This window comes from Myodes glareolus, chromosome 6 (genome assembly GCF_982192425.1).
Source record: "Myodes glareolus chromosome 6, mMyoGla1.1, whole genome shotgun sequence".
In the NCBI taxonomy this organism is placed as follows: domain Eukaryota; kingdom Metazoa; phylum Chordata; class Mammalia; order Rodentia; family Cricetidae; genus Myodes; species Myodes glareolus.
Genome location: NC_142031.1, coordinates 62,684,275 through 62,691,718, shown reverse-complemented (window position 1 = coordinate 62,691,718; position 7,444 = coordinate 62,684,275). Strand labels below are relative to the sequence as shown.

The following is a 7,444-nucleotide window of genomic DNA, read 5'->3' as shown; positions in this document are numbered from 1 at the left end:
GTTGTTAATAAATGTTAAAAATAAAATATTAATGGAAATAGAAGGCTTTTGTTTTGTGATCAACACTTTTATTAGTATAGAAAGTAGAGGAAATCAAGTTTGGAATCCCTTAGCTTTTATCTCCTACTCTGTTGAACTTATCCACAAGTGTGCATGGCTATCTTTTCCTTTGCTGCTGTTCTTGGTATATATTACTGCATGCCCAATCATAAACCGTCCTTTACTTTGCTTTTGGGCACCACTTTTGCAGCAAGATTAATAAAAACCAAGAGACAGAAATTGGGGTTCAACCTGAAGGTGAGAAAAGCAAAACAGCCAGCAATAGGCTCTTACCACTACCTCACTTGGAAATTGCAATTTTGCTTCTGGGAATCTCAGAATGAGACTATGTGTGAGAGCTGTCTCCTCCTGTCTTATATTCCTCTCAAGGGCTTGAATTAAAAGCATGCACCACTACCACCTGGTTTCTGAGGAAAACTAGTGTGGCTACTGGGGTTAAAGGTGTATCTCACCAGGTCTGTAAGGCAGTGTGTCTGTTTTATGCTCTGAACTTCAGCAAACTTTATTTATTAAAATACAAATGAAATATCACTACACACCTTCTTCGAGTCCTTCCCTGCTCTTCTTGTTGGGATGAGGTCTTCCCTATTTCTTTCTGCCCTTTTGTCTGATAGTTCCTGAATCCCTATTTTCGGATCCTATTTCTCTTCTGACACCTATCCATTCTCTATCTGGCTAACACACAGACATCTCCTATCAACATGGAATCATTCATTCCCACAGTGTCCTGCCCGGATCCACCTTCCTCTTGCTCAGCAAATGACATTGAGCTGTCATGGCACATCTCAGTTCTGACACTATCCATCCCCTATGCCATCTTCATATTCACCCCAGACATCCAAGCAGGGATCAGCTTTTACCTTCCAGGTGTCCTTGTGATTCATTTTGTCTACTAGCTATCTGTCCTCTGTAGGAAGAGGTCGGTGCAGTCTCATTTCACTGATCCTAGCCTTTGCCCTCCTATCCACCTCAGTGCACTGAAGCCAAGGTAATCTTTCTACAAAACAAATGCAGCAATGCCTAGCTTCTGCTTAAAAATCCTCCAAGGCTCTCAGGCGTGCAGCGTTAAGTCCGGGTTCCCTGGCATAGATCATGCAACCTTAATCTGGCTTTTGCTTGTATTTCCAGCTTCATTTCCAGCTGGGCCCTCTGCTTTCAACCACAGTTTTGTGACTTACAAGAATGCCAATTTCATTTTGTTTTTTATCTCATTCCCATCTCTGTAGTCCATAAGAGAGCCATTTTAGTCTAACAGATTTGCAAAAAAAGAAATAACACACGTGACCCTCTGAAGTATAACCGGTTCTACATGTGATATGCTTGGGCTTTTTCCTTCTCTGCTGTCCTTGATGCTGCCCTAAAGGTAATCCAGACACTGGAGAGCTAGCAGGGCTGAAACAGATGGCCTCTACACTTGGTACCCAATGAATTTCAATTCGAAGTATTCTGTCTGATCTGGCTCCACACCCATTCATTGTCTAGCCCATGTCTGTGGTGATCATTCCCTGTCAATCTGCTTACATAAATATTAATGTTTAAGTTCATTTTATTTTTGCATATTGCATCTCTATGTGTAGAATTTCTACTGACCCCCGGGCTTTTTGACTTCCAGGTCAATTCACGTTTCTCCTCCTCTGTGTAATCAATCTCGCTCCCCCATACCCTTTGCAAAGATGATTCACTCCATCATCTGCAGCTTACACAGTGCAGCATCCATCCCAATGACACTGCCTGTAAAACCGTATGTACCCAGATAGCACCTTGGGGCTGTGTGTTTTCTTCTCTCACAACTTGTCTGACATCAACACAGGTGCTCAGAGTGTTGGTCACTGCTGTGATTTCAGAGTCTAGTCTTCTGCTGAGTAATTGCTTATTAAATCTTTACCAACTAAGTCATTCAAAGCTCCTTGGGAGAAAATAACAGGACTTATTTGCCCTGTTGTTTGCTTTCTTTATAAGGTCATTTGTCGAATCACAAGGCATCAGAATATGAAACAGTCATTGAAATCAACAGAGTATAACAGTTTTCCAGCAAAAAATTCTCAGGCAAGTTTGCATTGCATGGATAAATAGAAGGAACTTCTGAAAAATTCCATCCAAATCCAATTTGATTTCCCAAACAAGTCTGGCAATGAGATCTGAGCCTGGTCATTGTCTTCTTTCAGGGGAGTTCCCAACTTGGACAGGAAATTTTCCAGACCATAGCCATAGCCAGTGGAATGCCCTCTATGCCTGCCACACTCCCCAGCAGACCCATTTGCTGGAACTCTAGTTCTGTTAAATGCCTTTCTTTGATTCAGAGAGCAGCTGGCCATAAACACCATACTATTGCAATCCTACATGTGGTGGTGATGGTGGGTGGGGTGGTGGTGGTGATGGTGGGTAGGATGGTGGTGGTGGTGGTGACCAGCAGTCCAAACTCCCAGTATTGCATAGCCCAGCATAGCCCTACTCCAAGAACAACCCCTTCTCTCTTGTCTAAAACTCCCCCAATACATCAGTTATTTTAGAAGTCAGTGAACAATATGCGTCAAGGATGGCTTATCATTGCTGCCAGTGGACTGTGAGTACAAGTTAAGACTGATGAAGAGTCTCATTCCTGCCTCTTTCTTAGTAGCAAAATTGTTTCCAGTTTCCCATGGAAAAGGCAACATCTTCTTCCTGAGTGTATAGATCAGATAAATAAGCTGAGGTCTATGTTTACATTTCAGTATATAGCACAAGGTAAGGTTGTTTGTTCCCCACCACCTATTTACAACTAAAGCAGGTAATTGCCAGGGCTCCATGTCAGCCTTCCTCGCCTCCAAATGTTGTCAGCTTGCCTTCTAAATATGTCTGCTTAGACCCACAAACCCAGGCTATCCTCAGCTTTTGTCAGAGAAACTTCTTTGTATAGGTAACAGTCAATGCAGAGATTTACAATCGGTCAAAGTATCAAAATTAAGCAACTGTCAGTGTTCAGCCTCAAAAGGGCCATATTTACCAACCACCTACCCCTTTATCAGGGCTCAGGAAATATCACTGAAGAGGAAGTAGAAAGGATTTAGGAGCCTGAGGATGGAGAAGAATGTATGGTATGCTTTCTTCTGGTTCTGATATGGCTGCTGGACCCATGCACTCACGACAGCTGTGGTTACCTGCACAAGGTGAAGCCTGCCAACAGGTGCTTGCCAGATCCCTCTCCTCAGTGAGAACCTACTGGCTGCTACGGAAGGAAGAATCATTTATCTTTCACAGTGCAGCCCCTTGTAGGTTCCACATGCGGGAGCGGATAATGTGACTCCCACGCACCTGTGAACAACACTAATTAGACTTAGCAGATTATCAAAGGACAGAAGGAGACGAAATTGGGAGGAGGATTGTCGGAGGCTTCAGGAGGAGTCAAAGCAGGGAGGCGAAGCATGGACTTGATCATAGTTCACTGTATACACGGATGGCACTCTCAAAGCATACAAATATTAAATAAATGAGTTAATAACGTCTCCTTCGGGTTCAGCCAAGAAGTGAACTCAAGCTTCGAGCTTAGCTTCAGGCTTCACAAAACATTTGAATTTAATAAGAAACTTTTGACCTTTACCATCTGAATTCTTGAAACCTGAACCACCCACGCCAGGCCCTGTGCTCTCGTTCCCCCACTTCCACTGTTCTCCGGCCCCGTGCAGAGAGACATTCATCCCCCAGAGAGTGTGAGTGTTTTGCGGAAATTGCTCAGCATTGAAATGTCAAGATAACTGAGGCGACACCTCCACAAATAATTTATGTAAAGGACAGAGATGAGGCATCTCCACTGTCCAGGCTACCAGAAACCTTCAGGAGAGTGATGAGAGTGCACATCTATCAGGTAAGCAGCAGAGGGGAGGGAGAGCAGGCCTTCCCCGTTCTCCATAGCAGAACTCCCTCCTCCTCTGCTGATGTCACCTTTACACCAGACAACTGGCCTTCCTAGTGAAATTATTTTTCATTTCCTCCCTTTCATAGGGCAAAAAGGGAAATGGACTCTAGTCTTAAGGAAATCCTTCTCCACTTTCTGTATCCTGACAAACCAGACACTCTCATTCTTGTTTGACAGGATAGTGGTAATGTATCACAGGAATTTCTAGTGCCCAGGGGGAAGTCAATGGCAGAGACCAGCAACTTCATCAAAAAAGACTTTTTCGATCTTTTCAGGGCACTGGGACTTGACTCTGTCGGGAAGTAGTGCTTTGATGTGCTTCTTAGCAGAGCAGAAGCTGCAACTGAAATTTTGCCAAGCATGAAGCAACAGTAAGAATAGAGCTTAGGCCCTTGCCTGCATGATGAGTAAAGGGTCTAATCCTCCTTACAAGGTGTACAGTTTGAGAGAGGATTGGCTCTAAGAAAAACTGATCTCCTAGAGCCGTTTCTCTTCCACAGAATTGTTTCCCCATTGTTTCTTTTCAATACAGTTACCCGCTTCTTAATTTTTAAAAGCTAATCCAAATACAACACACAGAAACAGATACAAATCCATGCATATACACACACACACATATATGCATACAAATATACACATACACATATTCATGATATACACATGTATACACACATTTACATACATATGTGTGTGCATACACACACGTACGTACATACACAAAAATATACAAATATATTCACACACACACACACACACGGACACACACGTCATATTTTTCTGATGATAGCAGTTGATGTAACTTAGATTTATTCTTGGTAGCTCATTCTATCTATCCTACCTATGGAGAGTAAACAACCTTCCTGTTGGCTCAAGCTAAAGCCAGGAAAGTAACAAGCAAATGGGTTTATACTACTGGGATACAAAGAGTCCAAGGGCTCGGTGCACCCACAGGCAGCAGGGCCAGAACAAAGACATGAGTCAGCTCTAGAAGTGGAGAGGTACGTTTATATAAGACACCTGTGACTTTGCGGAAAGGTTCCCATTGCTCCATTGTCAAGATAGAGCAGGTACTGGTCCACACAAATAGTCATCAAGGGATTGATCTGGTAGGTGGCACCTTCCCCTGAGCTTCCAAGTTATTATGTGCACCTTCCTCTTAGATCACTGTTGTTTTGCTGCATCTTACCTGTGTCTTTTCCTCTTGACCTAGTAACAGGATTTGACTTAGAGGGCTGCTTGACTTCCTGGGAATATCATGATCTCTGTGTTTGTCTCATCCTGTCTTGCATTCTTCTTCCTAGAGTTATCAGCAAACTGAGCTCAAACAGATACTATGTGATCAGTATTTAGGCTCCTAAGGTGCTTCATTGATGTATGCCAAGAACTGAATTCACAGGAATGCCCACAAAGAGCACTTGAGGCATGAACCCTGAAGCTGTGTGGTTCCCAACTACTCACAGGGACTAGGATTGTTGTATCCTTGCAGACTGGGTGGTGCTGGTCTATAAATCAGTCCACAATAAGACAAGGAGGGCCAAGACTATATATCTAAAAACATTTGGACCAGGCATCTCTGATTAGGTATAGACAGTTGCATTGTTCATTTGTACTAAGCCACTTATGATGCAATCTGGATACCAGACACACAGGCTAAGACAGTGTTGCATGGGTGATTGTAATAATTACCATTCTATTGCTGTGATAAGACACCATGACCAAGGCAATTTGTAGAGGGGAAGATTTATCTTGGTTTATGGCTCCATAGGGATAAAAGTTCATCACCATGGCATGGAAGTAACAGGCATGGTGACTGGAGCAGCCAGCTGAGAGCTCACATCTTGGATCTCAAGCAAGAAGCAGAGAGAACACACCAGAAAAGTCTTGAGTCTTTAAACTCTCAAACCCTCCAGCAGTGACACACTTCTTTCAGCAAATCCATGCTTCCAAAATCCCCCCAAATAGTGCCACCAACTTGGGACACAGTATTACAAACACATGAGTCTATAGGTGACATTTTTATTCAAACCACTGTAGGGTCATCGTAAATAGTTCAATGGTACAGAAAAGAAATCCCGGAGTTAGGTTCATCAATACGTAAACAAATGAGTTTTGATAAAGCCCTAGCACAATCCAGTAGAAAATTAGCTCCTGGGCTACTCAAATAGGTTCTACCACAGTCAGATATATAAAAGAATACATTTACAAATTGTGCTTCGTTGAAATTAAAACATCTGTTCTTCAGAGAAAATTAATCTAAAAGGGTAAAAATATAATCCACAGAGTGAGGACAATATACATGCAAAGCATATATAGGATTTGAACAGGCAGATTACTATTAAAATAATAAGGATGCAAAAGAAACATACAAAATACATTTGCTATCATTAGTTACTGGAGGAGCGTAGTTAAAACACAGTGCCCCCCTGTGCTCCTATTAGAACAGAGGAAAAGGTAAAAGGTCTGAGAAGTGCTTTCGGCCGCGGTAGCCATCTTTCAGTAACTCGCCAAAATGACAAACACAAAGGGAAAGAGGAGGGGCACTTGCTATATGTTCTCTAGACCCTTTAGGAAACATGGAGCTGTTCCTTTGGCCACGTACACGCAAATCTACAAGAAGGGCGATTTTGTAGACATCAAGGGAATAGGCACTGTTCAAAAAGGAATGCCCCATAAATATTACCATGGCAAAACCGGAAGAGTCTACAATGTCACCCAGCATGCTGTGGGCATCATTGTAAACAAGCAAGTTAAGGGCAAGATTCTTGCCAAGAGAATTAATGTGCGGATTGAACACATCAAGCACTCGAAGAGCAGAGACAGCTTCCTGAAGCGGGTAAAGGAGAATGACCAGAAGAAAAAGGAAGCCAAAGAGAAGGGCACCTGGGTTCAGCTGAAACGTCAGCCTGCTCCACCCAGAGAAGCACACTTTGTGAGGACTAATGGCAAGGCGCCTGAGCTGCTGGAGCCCATTCCCTACGAATTCATGGCCTGATGTACAAAAAGAAATAAAAGACCTGGACTATAAAAGGTTTTTCTTAAAAAAAAAGGAAAAAAAATGGTCTGAGAAGTGCTGTGAGGGTATGAAGAATCACACTGCTACGGGGAGCACAAAGTGGCACAAGTCCTGTGGGAAGCAATGTGACAGCCATTTCATAAGAAGGCAGACAACATGAAGAATACAATCCACCATGCCACCTCGTCTTTCAGTTGCCAAAAGGGAAAGTCAGCATGCGCCCAGAGGACTAGTACGTGTGTGTTTACTGGAGCTTCCTTTGGACGAGTCAAACCTCAGAGAGAAACATCCATTCATAAAAGCCATGCTGAACTATGTGCTGTACCCACACAGTGTGACTTTCTTCTAAAATATAAATGAGTAAACTGTTGACAGAAGTAGCCATGTGACTATCACGGTACATGTAATGACATGATTTTGCGAAGTACAAGCAGTCAGACAAAAATAATACAGATGAATTTCATTATAGGATGCTTGAC

The 7,444-nt window shown here is 42.8% G+C and overlaps 1 pseudogene; it reads left to right on the top strand.

Annotated features, from left to right (window-relative positions):
• The first annotated feature begins 6,427 nt into the window (after positions 1-6,427).
• LOC125403947 (large ribosomal subunit protein eL21 pseudogene) lies at positions 6,428-6,985 on the top strand (annotated as a pseudogene).
• Positions 6,986-7,444: the final 459 nt, after the last annotated feature.